The sequence below is a fragment of the Arvicanthis niloticus genome, chromosome 5 (assembly GCF_011762505.2).
Source record: "Arvicanthis niloticus isolate mArvNil1 chromosome 5, mArvNil1.pat.X, whole genome shotgun sequence".
NCBI classification, from domain to species: domain Eukaryota; kingdom Metazoa; phylum Chordata; class Mammalia; order Rodentia; family Muridae; genus Arvicanthis; species Arvicanthis niloticus.
The window spans coordinates 40,183,806-40,201,645 of record NC_047662.1 but is presented as its reverse complement, the minus strand read 5'-3'; the positions used below and the strand labels follow the sequence as shown (position 1 = coordinate 40,201,645).

Genomic DNA, 17,840 nt, shown 5'->3' with positions numbered 1-17,840 from the left:
TATAAATTTGAGAAAATAAACATTAATGTACTCAATGATTGACTCTTATTGCTTACTGTCATAATCTGTGAAATATGGAAAGAACACTATGAAAGACTGGATAGTCGACAAAAGAGATTTATCATCCACACAATGGAATATTCTAGAGATATTAAAGATGAGACAGCTAGTGAACATTTATCAACATGGAAAGATGTTTGCAATATATTTTATAGTAAGGAAATTCAGATAAAAAATGCATTTTTTCATAGGATTCCCTGTTTGAAAGAGTACTGGTTATTTTGGAAGGTGGAATTATGAGTGATTTTTAACTTTTCTCTTTTACTTATCCATACTAATTTTAAAGAAAACTTTATAAATGTTAAGTATTTATTTAGAACTAAAATAATCTTGTCTTGATGTATCACTGATGATTATAAAAATGACTATAATGAACAAGCTTCTTGGCAAGCTACAGGTAAAATCATGGTGCCATTTAATACAGAAAAGAGCATGGCATCAGGAAGGTAGCATGGTTAGGGCATCAACCAGACATAGGTTCAAATCTAAGCTATGTCCTCTTTAGAGTATATCATCTGGAACAAGCTGGTTTTTCTAAAGCCTAATACTAGTAGTCATATTAATAGTATAGTGAACATTAACTAAGAATCCACCTTGTGCCATTGACAATGCTAAGCACACTGTACCATCTCATTCTAGCTGATGAGAAAATGCTCTTAAGGAGGAACGTTAAATAACTTGCCTAAGTGTACACATTAAGATAAGTACTTCTGTGTGACTTTGAGAATTAAGCACAAGGGGACACTTTTAAGCACTTCCAAACTGCCAGGTATATATAAGAAGCAGTCGTAGTAGCAAGTAGTTTGCATAACATTTTTATTACTCAAATCTTATCTCTCTTAAGGGAATTTGGTTTGACCATTTGGTGTGGAAGGTTAGTGCCTGGCTCTAAAGTCAGTCTTGGTTTGAGTTCAAACTCTGGCTCTGGTACAACTGTAGTTTGGAGTAAGCTTTATAAGCTTTCCTTGTGCCTATATATATATATATATATATATATATACTTCAAAACAAGTTCCAAGGATTTAATGAGCTAATATATCGAAAATAGGAAGAATAAGTACCCACCGTACTTAAGTCCTAAGGTTATTTCAAGTTTAGAATTTTAAACTTCTAGTCATCTTCTAACAAAGATTTTAGTGCATACTTCTTTGTGGATATATAAGCACACTGTTTCCACAGAAAAGAAAGCATGGCATTTACATGCTCATGTTACTAACCAGAAGTTAAATCAAGACACAGGGAATACAAATACTGATAATTACTTCAGTCCTAATTTTGCCAGAATCCACACCATTGTGAATTCTTCAAAATACAGATAGACTATGGCATATTAGGAAGTGTGCCTTCTTTCAATTGCATTTAAATGAGTCAATACATTTCCCAATCTTATATTGTCTTTCAAAAACAGTTGAAAATTTCCACATAGAAATTGAAAGTACGTCTCCAATTTTATAATTTGTTTCTTAGAAGTAACTGAAGAAAGGTCTATGAATCAAATATGAGAAAAATCACTCATTGAAAATTTCATCAAAAAGAACATATCATCATAAAATAAGACAAATTGCAATAGAAAACTGTTTTTCATAAATCAAAAATATCTTTTAGGCTAAATCTTATATATGACTACATACATACATGCATATTTAAAATATTAACTATCAGCACAATATTACCCAGTTTAACATTACATTTTTGGAATTATATCAAAATCTCCAGAGTGTAATGTTAATTTATATTTCTTTTCAATATAGACCATGAGCAGCATCTGTTTTAATTTTATAACTTAAATTACTCTTGTTTCTCTGGACCGGTTTACACAATACAACAAAACAATTAGTACAAGCATTGACACTTACTTTCTTCTTCTGAAAGGCAATTCCTATCTTAAGGACAATGTTATTTTTCTTTACAAGTCCAGAATCCTTAGACAAAGACACCACAAGCTCATTGTGCACCTTAATTATAAGGGCACCTGTGCCTCTTTGTTTATCTGGTTGGTTGGACCTGAGGATTTGATTTGCACACTCCCCTTCCGTCCCGCCCCCTTTTTTCCCTTAATGAGAACAATTTAACAATAGTATCCATACAACCTTCCCAGCTCAAATAATGAATGGTGAGGAGCAGTTATCAGGTGTCACACTGGGCATTTGTTGCTGAGTCCATATGTGAAGGGCTAAAACTCAAGCTTAGTAGGCACAGAGAGTCTTGGGGAATAGGTCACTCTGAAAACAGGAATGATTTCAGACTGTGGGAGCTCACCAGTGCCTTGCTCCCACCATCGGTTTTCAGAAGTTATGTGCTCTTTAGCACACTTCTTTATGTCCTGAGCCCCAATTTCTGTAAAAATAGAGATGACAGTGCTTAGGGTTCACTGTGAAGATGGTGAATTTTAGTGTTCTTGGGAAAGTATGTAAACTGATCACTTAGGTTAAATTGCTTCTCTATTTTCTCTCACCTCTGCCTTGGGCACACTCAAAACAGGCTTTAGCTATGCACACTAACAGAACAACAGGTGTTTGGGGAATTTGATAGAGAACAGAGCACCCATCAATCATTTTCATTACCAGCATCTCCTGCAAGGGTTCAGCGAGCCCATATGCTTCTAATGGTAGAACTGTCTCCTGTTTGGGGGACAATCACAGCCTTCAGGAATTGTGGACAAAGCAAGGAAAATGACAGTGACAATGATATTTAATCAATGCAATCACAGACATACAAGGGTTTTCTAGAACTTAGGGTGTGTGCGTCCAAAGCAGCTTAGAGATGCTGGAGAACAGAGTGATGTAGCTCCTAAGAGTGTTTGGGGACAAGATTGTCTCCTAAGTTGGTAAGTGAATAGCTGGGGTTAGAAAGGCACCATCAATCCTGGGAACAGTGTCTACTCCACATAGCTGTGAAGTAATTTTTTCCACTGTTAGGGTAAGGTGGCTTTATTGTCATTTTTTTTGATTATTGTGACTATAAGAGAATTTGTGTGTTCTAATGTTTTATCACATGAGATTTTAATGTGAACAATGAATACGTGCTATTTGCAAGTAAGCTGGTAGCATATGTTCAGAAACAGCCTTTACCCTGACAGTTTTAACTCTTCTCAGCTGCTCCTTCACAGTTGCATTTTTCACTTAATAGATAATTAATTTCTTAGCAGTTAAATTATAACGTGGCCAATCACAAGGTGCATGGAATGATTGAAAGAAAGTACTCAGATTTCATGTAGGTTTTAGCACTAGAGAAGACCTTAAAGATTGTTGATACCATTTTAGTCTATTAAGAAAGTCAGGTCCAGGGGAGCCCAGAATTCAAATAGCTAATATGAAGCTGACCCAGGGATAGATCTCATTTGTCAAGGATTACTATCCAGCTGACATTTTCAATTACCTGGCAACTAAAATTTCTAAAGATTATTTCACTCATTGACATTCTAAGTGTAAGATTTCTCCCTTGAATCCTTTTAAAAAAGGAAAATGAATATTTTCCAAAAAAGTAAATATTTGTTGTGTGACTAGCAGTGTTGATGCAAAACACATCTCTCACCTCAAAGGGAATGAGAGAAGTAGTTTATGACGGAACTAAATATGAGTGATTCAGTGTGTTTCCATATTCCATTGTGATGAGAATTTCATGAGATGTTTATAGTCACAGGACTGAAGAAAGTCAGACATCAAGGCAGTTTTCAGATATGTTGGTGGAAATAACAAGTAGCTGGGCTACAACAAAGCAGGGACATCTGCACTTCAGATGCCATCTGATGACAATCTTAGTTTTTAGGTTAGTGGAAGTTATTGGTCTGTTAAAATAGCCCAGGAGGTGTGTCACGTGATTACCATGTTAGATCAGACACAGAATAGGCAATGAGTGGGTATTAAGAGGCCAAGATAATTTTGCCCTGTAACTTCAGCACTCTAGTTCTCAAAAAAAAAAAAAAAAAAAAAAAAAAAAAAAAAAAAAAAAAAAAAGGCAGTTTTAGTTGGTCCTTGGAATCTTTAATATAGAAGTGCCCTGCTGCTCTCCTCCCCCCCTCCCCCCCACACACTGGGAACTTTATTCTAGACCAATAAGTGAGGAAACGGTGTCCACAGATAAGTTGTTTCATATTTCTTGGAAAGCTAACTTTAATATGCACCTTTCAGATTTTGTTCTTAAGGCTCTCCTCCAGGAGCCAAATTTAATTCAGATTGATTCAACCAATATGTATTGATTTCTACTGATAGTCAGGGTGAAGCTTGCTTGCTTGCTTGCTTGCTTTCTTTCTTTCTTTCTTTCTTTCTTTCTTTCTTTCTTTCTTTCTTTCTTTCTTCTGTTGCTTTCGAAAAGATAAGTTCCAATAGTGCCTGGGTCACCCTGAGCAAGTGCAAGCCTGAGTGTCAGACGGCTGTGGCTTCACATCTCAGCTCCACAACTGCCATAGGGGATAGTACCTGGTTTCCTTGCTTCTCTTATTATAAAGCAAGGTTGTAATATGAACCTACCTTTGAGAGCTACTCTGGATTACATGGACCATTTGGTCTTCAGATCACCAACGTTCATTAGAGTGAGCAGCAGTCTATTGGAGGCCTACTTATGTGTATTTTCCTTTTTTATATTTATTTTTTGTTTTTTGATAATTTCAAAAATGAGTATCATACTTACAGCATCTCCAGCCCTCATTCTTCCCTTCCAACTTCTCCCATGCTCCCTCTTTCAAATTTATAACTGCTTCTTAAGTTAGTGTGTGTGTGTGTGTGTGTGTGTGTTATAAATACAACCTACTGAATCCACTGTGTGTGGCTTGTAGGTACACATGTTTAGGGCTAACCACGTGGGATTGGATAATCTATGAGGACTTATCCATGGAGAAAACTGATTCTCCGTGTCTCAGCATCTATTGTGTCATATATTCTAAATATGACCACAAGAGTATTTTTCGAATGATCCTGCCCTTCCAAAATGTGACCTTGTTATTCCCCCCACCCCCAAAAGAGAATCTACCTCTCCTCTTAGATCTTGGTGACTGTGAGTCATGTTATGTAGATGCTTTGTCCCTTCCAGCTGACAGGGATGCAGAAGAACTATGGTGGGAGCTGTATGGGGGAACTGGGGTAAAAATTGGCAGGAGAACAAAGCAAGAGTGAGCCTGAAACTCTGATGGTTATGTGTGCTGTTACAATAGTCAAGGGGTGCATACTTAGGGTTTTTTTTATATGACAGAAGAATAAAGTTTTATTTATTTCACAGCCGTTTTGGATCTTCCTGTCATAGCCACCCAGCCAATACATTTAGAAATAGTGTAATGGGATTAAATGGCCTGGCATAAGCAGCTCCCCAACAACAAATAGCTAAGGCTCTTTGAGCACAGAGTCCCTGTACTTCCCTCCCAGGCACACTCCTCCCATCTTTCTGGGTGATATTATCTTCAGTTTACTGATTCCTAGTCCACACAGTCTTCCTTCTCTATCTTCCTATGTTGTCATAGATGTGTGACACAAGCCACAAATCTTTGTTCCCTTCTCCTTCAGTGACTTGTTTTCCTTGTAGCTCAGCTATTCAGTGTCAAAAGCTTACCTCTCGCCTCATCTGAGCTCCAGTGACTCTGCCTGAAAGCTCTGGCATCCTGCCATTCTCCTCTCTGATTCAGACTCTTCCTGGTAACCATTTTTATTCCCTCACTGCTACCAATTTACTTTTTACTCACACAGTAGGCCCCATCCTTCTGTGATGTCATGACTGAGCATAGGTTATGGGGTTATCAGTTCTTTGCCACAGTCCATATCTATCCATACTCTCTTCATGTTCTGACATTCTAGTTCTAGCTGGTTGCAGTGAGTTGCCTCTGGATTCTCAGAGCCCCTGTGCAGTCCTCTGTCATGTTGTTGCTTGCCTTTGTCCATTTGGGTTTGTGTGTCTGTCTAGGATGTGAGTGTTTTGAGCCTGTAGACTTACTCATATAGGCTACTGCAAGTCCCATGAAGACCATGCCTCAATGTCTTTACTTACACAGTATCTGCTGTCTTACTGGGAATCTTTTCCTCCTATTGCATTGTCTCCTGTTAAGACGAAACAAAAACAAACAAACCTCAGCTAAATTCTGTAAAATTTACCTCAGATATTACCTCAAAGAAATGGCTCCTTGTGTGACCACTCCCTCCTCTGTTGTATGCCTTTGTGGTTGCTTTTGCAGTCAAGTTAACTTCTGAGCATCTTATATATTATAGCGTCTATTTCACTGATCACCTACTCATGTACATCTAAGAATCTATATTTTGCACATAGAAAATAAATCTTTCAAAGATGACATGACTGCTAAAATGTGGGAGGATCATGATTCAGGCCTAGGTCTGAGATTGCATGCTAAACTCGGTTACTTTATAAATGGTTTGGAGCCACGAATGGTGGTGCATGCCTGTAATCCCTGCACTTGGAAGGCCAAGGCAGACAACCAGGTGTTTAAGACTAGCAGTGAAAAGCTGTATTTAAATGAATGAATGAATAAATTTGAATTTTCTTTCCTCATGTAAATGTCTTACTCCTGTTTATAAGCGCTGTAGGGCAGGATTGTGATTTTCACCTTCACGCCTTCTCCCATATCACAGTATAAAATACTTGTTTTGGGGTTTTCAGTAAATACCCACAAGATAACCCACGGGCTCCTCTGTCCATCCCCATGTCCTCTCCCTGAATCAAGGGACCCAGCTGCCAGTGGGCTCACAACAGGTCCTAGATGGAGCAGGTGCTAATTCAAAGACTCATTAACAATTGGTGGGGCTCCTGCACTAATTACTTCAACTAAATCCAGTCCAGCAATTCAACAGCTTATCTTTTTAACCCATCATGGTGTGATTGAGGAGGAGGCACAGATGGGAATCTAGTGTTACCAATGCTTCTCTCTCCAGTGTTCCTAAGCAAATGAGACCAGGGAAGCAGGAAAACACATGAAATCAGTGAAACTGTGACTTATATCTCATAGTTTATGGATTTCCTCCCCTATGTACATATTATAGTTTTAAAAACTGTGGTAAACATAAAAAAATACACCAAGTTCTATTGATCATGGTAGAATAGGCTTGCTTTCTCCAGCTCTGGGTTTGCTATGATATGTTAATAGCTCTACATTTCTTACTTCCGAAATACCACTCATCTCCTAGACAGTAGTATGTTTGTCACATAAAATTTAGTTTGGTTTTACTATCAGTTTGTTTTTGCCATTTCAATTGGAAGTTCTTCAGTCTGGAACAACGTTTCTAGTGAACCCCAGTCTGTTTGGATTACATGCTTAATACGACCAGGCAGACTGAATGTTGAATGGATAACTAACATAGATCAGTATTGCTTAACCTTCAAAAAACTCGAAGCCAAGATGAAAATACAGTTTACGTTTTCTGACTCTGACTGTATTTGTCTTTATTGGAATACAAATTTTATCAAACAGAGCTTGCCTATCTGTACTCCATTTTGAAGTTTTATATGTAAATGTACACTGCTCCATTATCTCATTTATCTTAAATGTGTTTTACTCAACAAAACATGTCTTTGTAAAATCTTTATTAAAATTGTGAAAGTGTGAATGACGCATGTGCGTGGGTATACAGGGCACAGTGAACGTGTGAAGGTCAGAGAGCAACTCCGTGGAGTTGGTTCCCCTTTTCCACCTATATTTGGGTTGGAGGTGACATGGCAAGCTATCTTGCTAGTCCTACAGTGGTTCTTCACAACTCTAAAGCACTTCGAAAATCTGATTCGAGGCATATTGGATTAGAACTGTTCTTTGTTTTGTGCATATGTTAATTTGTTCACTACCATGAATTTTTTTTTTTAGCACTTTGCATGTGTTAAGTAAGGACATAAATTAAAAATATACTAGAAGACATACTCTGCATAGAACAGACACTAACCATTTTCTTTAGGGTTACAAAGTATTTAAAGTTTGTCTTTTTGTCTTAGACAATCCATGAAGGCCTGAAATTCTAATGAATTACCCATACCAGTATGTTTTCTAAAAATGCATTTGTCCATTATTCCCTGTATCAACAAGTAACTGTAACATGTGATATTTACTGATCACTTATTGATTTCTAGGTTCTGTTCTTCAAACCCCTTTATTTTTAAGTTTATTTTATTAATTTTGAAGTTAGTATAAAAACTAATGTATTTCATTATGGCATTTCTATAATATGTACCATTATGCATTATGTCCCCTACTGACCTTGCCCATCCATCCTAACCTGTCTTGCTGATCCCCACCAAACACTCCTTTTTCTGTTTTCACATCCCTCTTTTTCTGAAGATTCTATTTTCTTCTCTAATTTTCCCTTCTCGACTTTCATGTCAAACACACACACACACACACACACACACACACACACACACACACACAAATTAGCAAAAACACAGCAATTGTAGCTGTAGCAAGTTTCTTCTGAATTATTCCTTCTTCATTACTATACATCTCTGTTCCCCCACCCCACAAGTACCATATTGTTTTTGCTACTATGTCTCTATAGCATAATCTGAGAGCATACATCATAACAGTAAGTTTGAATTGTAAGTTTTACGCAATCTAGAATCACCCAGAAATAAGAGATTCAGTGATTGTGTCTATATCAGGTTAGACTATGGGTATGTCTGTGTGGGATTATCTTGTCTGCTTTAACTGATGTGGAAAGACTAGCCTTAAATATGGTTGGCACTTTCTAGTAGTATGGAAGGAAGAGAGCTTTGTGGTTTTGTGAGTTCATCTATCCTGTTGCTGCTGATTCCATCTCTGATATCAGAATCAACCTCTTCAGGCTATCAGTTTGAACTAAAGATCCTCTGATTCATTTGCTGATATTAGCACTAGCATCTTTGGTCTTGCAATGTGGACTGAGGACTAGAGTCTCTCCTAGAATTCTCCAGGCTTCCAGTGCCAGACTGAGACTGCTGAGATATATGGTCTTGTAGCCTGAGCAACCACTGGGTTCTTGGCCTCGGCAATGTGAGATGGCCATTATTGAACTACTCTGACAGTAAGTATAACTCAATCTAATAAACCCTCCTTTAGAATATATTAATTCTACAGATTTTATTTCTCTGGAGAATCTTGACATAGATATTATAGTACCATGAGTGGGATTGATGTTGTGATGGATTTGATCACATTTTTTGTTTGTTTGTTTGAATTGTTTGGATCAATTGTTAGCCTGTAGGTATGTCTGTGGGGGATACAGTCTTGATTGTTAATTAATATAGGAAGATCAAGCCTATTGTGGGCAGCAGCATTACCAGGATTTTGGGCCCTGGACTGTGCAAGAGAAGAGAAGGCTAAGCAGACAGCATGGATGTACTAATTTCTGTATGCTCTTGATTATCACTGTGATATGACTAGATACTTTAATTTCTATGTAGACTTCCAAAAATAATGGACAGTAACCTGGAACTGTAAGCTAAATAAATTCTTTCCTCCATTATTTTTTGTTAGAATATTTTATTACAGCAATAGAAATAAAATTAGAAGTTGAATTAACATTTAATAAATGTGAGATAGCACATTTTTAATTTTAAGAATATAGTTCACATGATCAATTCAGTCACCTACAAATTTCAATATCTACACATGATAAAATCTCTGAAGAAAGCAGGAATATGAGCAATATATGTCAACATAGTAAAGGCAATGCATGTAACCATAATAATGACAAATAATTGTAAAATCTGGACCAAGGCAAAGGTATCTGTTTCTTCACTCTTATTCAATATAGTTTTGAACTCTAAGTAGAATAGTAAGATAAAGAAATAAAATGGATACAAATAAGAAAGGAAAAGTAATATTTTTTATTTGCATATAATATGTTTATATACTTTTAAGAGACCTTGGAGACTCCACTAGAAAATTCTTAAAACTAATAAAGACTTTTCAGTAAAGTAACAGGTCACAATATCAACACACAAAATCAATAGTTCCATTATGTACCAATAATTGATAAGAAAGAAGCCAGGAAAATAAACCATTCACAGCAACACACACACACACACACACACACACACACCAGAACCTGGGAGATGAGAAATCTTTATAATGAAAATGTTAAGACATGGAAGAAATAGAGGATACTAGACTGTGGAAAGACCTCCATATGCTTATGAGTTGGCAGAATTAGCATTATAAAAAGAACAATACTACCCGAAGGTATCTACTGTTCCAATGCAATTTCCATGAAAATTACAGTGACATTCTTTGCAGAAGACATTTTAAAAAGACATTTTAAAATTCACATGGAAGAAAAAATAGATACCATGTAGCTAAAGCAATTACTTATATGTATATCTTTAAAAATTTGCAAAAATCCACCTCCTTTAGATAAGAAATATTATCATTCCTATTTTATAAAAAAACTGAGGCACAGATAGGTTCTCCTCTGATATTTGAGTGCTGATATTTGCATGCAGGCATCCTAAGATGGCATGCGTAGCTGAGCTAGACAGCTGTGTTCATGTCTTGACCCTGCCTCTTAATGATCGTAAACTCTTGAACAAATTTCTTAATGTCTCTGTGTTTATGTTTTCTCTGCTATAATAGAAAGCTGTGATAATAATAATAGTTACCACCTAAAAGATTTGTTGGGATGATTAAGGCAGTTTATATACAATGCTTAAAATAAATGCCTGCACATAGCAAGCACTTATTAAGTCTTTAAGGTTATTATTATGGCTTCAGAATCAGCACCACAAAACACTGCATTCAGTTGCCTTTATAAGTTCATAGATGTGTTTTCTATAGTGAAACATTTGAGCTAGATGGGAACTAGCTGGGGATTAGCTACTTAAGTTTGGGCATTGTACAGGTGGACATTGGTGTAGGGGAAAATGTTTGTCTAACAATAGGTAGCAGAGATGGGGCTCTAGCACGTGGGCACATTATTTCCCATTTAGCTCCTTTCTGCCAACTCCCCTGTCTTCCTACCTATAGTTAGTTTTTCAGTTTCTTATGAATGCTTCCATCCTTAGCACTCATGTTTTCTATGCGACATTATTGATTAGGAATAAACTGACATGCTTGACTATGGGGAAATTATCTTACTAAACTGAAACACCTCTCTAGTTTCTCACTTTGGGCTTTGTAGAACTTTATTATAGTATATGAGAGCTAAGATACAGAGTATTTAGAGAGAAGGCTGATAACACCAATCTGATTCTAAACTTCTTAATCTTCCGGCGAATCCTCTATCTGCTTAACCAATTGCCTTGGCGTCTTCTGGCCTTCCTGTTGTCTTCTGTCTCTATATATTCTTGTAGTAGCCTTTCAACTTTTTGTTATTCTTAGGCTGATAGCCAAAGTACTTAAGTGGATATTAGCGAAAAAGTTCAGAATACCCATGATACAACTCACAGACCATAGTCAGCTTAACAAGAAGGAAGGCCCAAGTATGGATATCTCAAACCCACTTAGAGGGGGGAACAAAATAATCATGGGAGGCAGAGGGAGGGAGGAATCTGGGAGGGAGAGAGGAGAGAGAGGAAAAATAGTAGGGGGGAGTGAGCAGGACTATGTATGGGGGAAGACAGAAGAGAAGCCCAGAGGGCCAATAGAATGAATCTAAATATACAGGAGGGGGAGCAGGGGAACCCCTAGAAATTCCCAGAGACTTGGGATGTGAGAGGCCATTAGGACTCATTGGGGATGGCATTAGCCAAAATTTCCAACAGTGGGAAGATAGAACCTGAAGAGACCATCTCCAATAGATGGACATGACCCCCCCCCCCAGTTGAGACAGGGGGTCACCCACCCATCTTCAAAATATGTGGCCAAGAATTGTTCCTTTCTAAATGAAATTCAGGGACAAAATTGGAGCAGAGATTGAAAGAAAGGCCACCCAGTGACTGACCCAACTTTGGATCCAACCCATGAGAGTACACCACACCCTGACATTATGCCATATTGTGCTTGTAAGCAGGAGCCTGACATGGCTGTCCTTGGAGATGCTCTACCAGCAGCTGACGAAGACAGATACAGATACTTAAAGCCAACCATTAGATTGAGGTCAGGGACCCCTCTAGAAGAGTTAGGGAATGACTGAAGGAGCTGAGGGGATTGCAATCCCACAGGAAGAACAATAGTGTCAACTAGCCTGAAGTCCTCAGAACTCCTAGAGACTAAGCCACCAATCAAGGAGCAGACATTGGCTGGTCTGTGGTCCAGGGGACATGTGTAGCAGAGGACTGCTTTGTCTGGCCTCAGTAGGAGAGGATGTACTTAATCCTGTGGAAACTTGATGTCCCAGGGAAGAGGGATGCTGGTAGGGGTTGGGATGGGGTAGGAGGGTTGCAGAGCACCCTCTCAGAGATAGGGGGCATGGGTTGAGGAACTCAGGAGGAGGGACCAGGAATGGGGCAATGTTTGGAATGTAAATAAATAAAACAATTTAATTAAAAAATTTGCATGCTTGACTCTTGCCTCCTGCCCTTCATCACAGTCTTTCTCTGCACACTCCTTTTAGATCCCTGGAAGTATCATATCTCCCCCACCATAGGAACTTTGTGTAGTCTTTTTCCTTTGTCTTGAGTTCTTTCTTCAGGGTTTGGCTTAGTTAATGTCCAGCTTTCTTTTCAGTTTAATCAATCATTTTCTAAGTAACATCTATACTTTTCCAATACAATTTATTATTTTGATAATCTTATCTTACTTTGGTCATTTCTTGATTAATTTCTTCTACTGGGTTATAAATTATATGAAGACAGGAATGTTACCCCCTTTCTCTCTCTCTTCCAATATGTTTAATGAAACTCTTGGCTATGTGTATAATTTGCCTTGTCTCTGTTTGTCATGAAGACATACAAGCTATGCATTAGTAAGTCTATTTTACATACAATGAGACAATTCACTCAAGGTCTTATAGCAAGTGTCTACTGAATTAATAATTTTAATCCAACTCCTTCTTGTTCCAATATTAGTATTCTATCCCTTATGTCTATTACTAAGGAAACATCTTCACTGTTATTGTATTGTTGAAAAGTCAAGTTGTCTCAATAATTTGTTAGCCAAATAAAAACTTTTCTGCGTATCTAAATTAGTTTTCCAACAATTGAGATCAAACTCAGGTCCTTGTGAATGTTAAACAGATTCTCTAACATTGGATTATATCCTCAGTACAATGTGTGAATATTTTCTTTTATAGAAAGGTATGTTGACATGAATATCTTTTAAAAATGTTGCCTACCTACATATAGCCTTTAAAATAAAAGAACACAATATATGCTCAGCTTAATCTGTTTAAATCCTTGTGTTGGATTTCACTGTGTATATTTACTCTGTTTTCTTTCTGTCCCTCTAACTAGTTGCCTTTGGCCGGCAGTTGGCAGGAATAGCTGAATCATAAGTTTGATATAAAAACATTTAAATACGGTGGCTGCCCCACATTGCCAAAGATTAGGGAAATGCAATTGTAAACCAAACAACTTTTTTTTAATAACTTCATGCTTTTTTTTCCTCCTCATTACAGCATCTTTATTATCAGTTTGAAACAGATTTTATTCTTTTGTATCCTCTTAGTTTTATCTCCCCAGAATTTGTTGTAAGGAAGTAAATTGTAGATTTCTCTTTGATTCTGATGCTTTCCTGAACTTCAAAGGTAATATTCCCTCAGAGAGAAGCTTTGGATTCTAATTTTTTATCTCAGAAAATTATACAGCCAACATATTTGAAATAGCATGATAGAGAATTCTAAAAGAAGAAATGAATGCACACTTTATTTTTTGTAAAAGGTGCCGATAAGACAGTAGAAGGAAGGGAAAAGCAAGGCTGTATGAAAGCAGACCCCCACAGCATTCAAGGGTAAACTGAACAAAGCAAACATTTTTCTTTAAGGTAAAATTATCTTTTAAAGCAAAACAGGAACTGACTCACTTTCAAGACAAGAAATAGAAAGCTACCCTGACTGCAGTTTTTTTTTTTTTTTTCTAGGAAGGAGTTAGCTTCTCCTGGCCCTCTGGGCCTCTCTCCTGCCTCTCCTACATATGATCCTGTTCCCTATCTTCTTCCTCTCCCCTCTCCTGCCCAAGTCCCTTCCTCCCTCTGCCTCCCATAGCTATTTTCCCCCTTCTAAGTGGGATTTAAGCATCCTCACTTGGGCCCTCCTACTTATTAACTTCTTAGGAACTGTGGGGTGTATCATGAATATTCTGTACATTTTGGCCAATATCCGCTTATCAGTGAGTACATACCATGCATGTTTTTTTGGATCTGAGTTCATCTCACTCAGGATGATATTTTCTAGTTCCATCCATTTATCTTCAAAATTTATAATGTCCTCACTTTTAATAGCTGAATAGTATTCTATTGTGTAAATGAACTACATTTTCTGTACCCATACATTGAGGGACATCTTATTCCTCCCAGTTTCTTGCTATTATGAATAAGGCTGCTATAAATATAGTAGAGTATATATCCTTATGATATTGTGGAGCACTTTTAGATATATGCCCAGGAGCATTATGGTTGAGTCTTTAGGTAGAACTATTTATAATTTTCTGTGGAATCACCAGATTGTTTTCTGGAGTGGTCGTACCAACTTGCAGTCCCACCAGGAATGGAGGAGTGTTTCCTTTCCTCCATATCCTCACCAGCATGTGCTATCCTTTTTATTTTAGCCATTCTGCTTGGTGTAAGGTGGATTCTCGGGGTCGTTTTGATTTGCATTTCTCTGATAACTAAGGATGTTGAATATTTATTTCTTTAAGTGCTTGTTGGCCATTGGCTATTTCTCTGTTAAGAATTCTCTGTTTAGCTCTAAACCCCATTTTTAATAGCATTATTTTTTTTGAATCTAGCTTCTTGAGCTCTTTATATATTTTGAATATACAGCTGCAGGGTGTGTGTGTGTGTGTGCAGAACTTCTAGGAAGTCCCAAAGACCTGGGATGGGGGAGGCTCCCAGGGCACAATATGGGTGACCTTAGCCAAAATGCCCAACAGTGGGGAGATAGAATCTAAAGAGACCACCTCCAGTAGTCAGACAGGACTCCAGTGGAGTAATGGGGACACCAACCTACCTATAAAACTTTCGACCCCAAATTGCTCCCATCTAAAAGAAATGCAGGGACAAAAATGTTTCAGAGACTGAAGGAATGCTATGAACAAATGCTATGTTGTACTTGCAGACAGGAGTTTGGCATGACTGTCCTCTGAGAGGCTCTACCCAGCAGCTGACAGAGACAGATGCGGATACTCATGCCAGAGCATTGTACCGAGGTTGGGGGACCCCTACGGAAGAATTAGGGAAAGTATCTTAGGGTTTTTCTGCTGTGAACAGAAACCATGACCAAGGCAACTCTTATAAGGGCAATATTTAATTGGGGCTGGCTTACAGGTTCAGTGGTCCAGTCCATAATCATTCACTTGGTAGTATCCAGGTTGGCATGGTGCAGTAGGAGCTGAGAGTTCTACATCTTCATCTGAAGGCTGCTAGTAGAATACTGACTTCCAGGCAGCTAGGATGAGGGTCTTAAAGCCCATGCCTACAGTGACACACCTACTCCAACAGGGCCACACCTTCTAATAGTGCCACTCCTTTGGCTGAGCATATACAAACCATCACTGGAAGGATTGAAAGAACTGAAGGGGATGGCAACCCTGTAGGAAGGCCAACAATGTTAACTAACCCTGACCACTGGGAGTTCTCAGAGACTGAGCCACCAACCAAAGAGCTAGTTTGAACATGGCTAGTCAGAGGCACAGGTACATACATAGCAGAGGGCTTTGTTGTCTAGCCTCAGTGGGAGAGGATGCACCTAATCCTGTAGAGCCCCCATAGATGCCCTAGTGTGGGGAGAGTCTCTGGGCGGGAGGATGGGGGGTGGGGCTTGTAGGAAGAGCTCTGCAACGTGGGACTGGGAAGGAGACAACATTTGGAACATAAATAAAAATAATAACAAAGGAGTTAGCTTTTATTACAAATATCTTTTAACTTCAATATTCTATACTGCAAGTGGCCAAGTTCTGACTTAAGGTATAAACAAAGCTAAAGAGGGGAGCATCATTCTCTACTCCTTAAGTGTGAGCTACATTTTGTGACTGGCTTAATGCATAGTTTGGAAATGAAGGGAGAAATGTAACTATAGAGTAGAAAAACTGGACAAGCATACCTAAGCCAGGTGATTGACATTACTTTAACAACCACAGACCATTTTGATATGATATAAATGACACTATCTTTCTTTCCAAAACCCAAATATCCCAATATAATCATGAGCAAAAGACCAGGTAACATGTAGTAGAGAAAAATCACACTAAATGATTGCGTATCTTATATAATGCTTGAAAATACTCTCCAACTCTGTCAATCTCTCTCTCTCTCATATGTACAGAAGCACACATGTGTGCATGTGCACATGCTCTCTCTCTCTCTCACACACACACACATATGAAGGAGAAAGAGAGAGAGAGAGAGAGAGAGAGAGAGAGAGAGAGAGAGAGAGAGAGAGAGAGAATATACTGGCAAGAGTAGCCTAAAAATCAATCAATGTTACATAATAAACTCTAATGTTTACAATTTCCTGGCTTTAAAAATGCTTTAATGTATATTATCTTATTGAAATTCCTAAATGCTTAGGTGAAATAGATACAATTCTCTATTTCTATATTGTACTTTAACAAAAGAGGAGCTCAGAAGAGTGAGATAGCTACTTGTGTGAATCAATCACACAAGATGACTTGGATTCTAATGATCTTTTTGCCATATCCTCTTTACATGTATATAATTGTTGTTTCTAAACATTAGCAATAAAATAAGCAATAGCAACATCAGGTTTTAATGACTGGCTTCATAAGCCATGTGAATAATTTCTAAATCCTCTCCCTAGAACAATTGATCTCCCCAAGTAGTTATGACCTTTATTGAAGCATTAACTAGCAACACCTTATCAGAAAAAGACAACAGGTAATAATTACCTCCTAGGATCCAGAGCATGTCACCAAGGATAGTTCTGTACAGCATATTGCTCACCAGAAAGCATTACTTTTTTGTCTGCATGCTTTAGAAATATTATTCGAGGAGTTTATTGAAGAACTGTAAACATCTCACTCACTAAGAACTTGCTGATAATATATGATTCTCTACACTTTGAACTGGGAAAGTGCACAAAGACCAGTGGTGGTTTGGGATCATTTACAAAGTGTTCCAGCTGTGGTGGCCATATGCTTCTCCATCTGCCTGCATTATGTGGGTATTGTTTTGCTATGTTCCAAAGCATGCCCATTCTTGTTTTGGGATTATAGACTCCTTAGAGTACATATATGATTTTGTTATTTAGCCCAGTTTACCAGTTGCAAATCAGCACATATTTTCTTTTTCCTCCAAATGTAGAGAACATATGACTTTTAAATTGTGGGATATGTCAATGTGAGAAACTGTAGGTTTTGACAATTATTTCATTTTCAGTCTATTAGTCTCTAGTTGAAGAGTCACTGATACTTAAAACATTTTCTAACAAACATAGTAACAATACAATTTACTAGATATAACTAACTAAAGTCATTCTAAGAGGAGAGAAGCTGATGCTAAAGAACCTATATCTCATTTCACTAGAGAAGTTGGTTTCTATTATGTAGTTGGTGTCATATAGCGTATATTATATAATTGGAATTATATAAATAAGTAGTTATTGCTTGATATACTATCAGGTCTTGATCTCTCAGATCTTATGTTGAGAATTGATGAGAGAGTATAGTGGGCAAGGTATACATATAGTATTTTTTGTTGTTGTTGTTTTTTGAGACAGGGTTTCTCTGTGTAGCCCTGGCTGTCCTGGCACTCACTCTGTAGACCAGGCTGG

The 17,840-nt window shown here is 37.8% G+C and overlaps 1 protein-coding gene across 4 annotated transcripts in view; it reads right to left on the bottom strand.

The window, feature by feature from the left end:
* Positions 1-16,975, bottom strand: part of Elavl4 (ELAV like RNA binding protein 4) — a 156,891-nt gene extending 139,916 nt beyond the window's left edge. The window contains exon 1 of one of the 4 annotated variants that reach the window (XM_076934458.1): positions 16,957-16,975. The gene's annotated coding sequence lies outside the window, so the exon portion shown is untranslated. Of the gene's footprint in view, positions 1-1,916; positions 2,037-16,956 lie in introns of those variants that run through there. The other 3 variants (XM_076934457.1, XM_076934451.1, XM_076934452.1) reach the window with 3 other exon arrangements.
* Between the last annotated feature and the right edge of the window lie 865 nt (positions 16,976-17,840).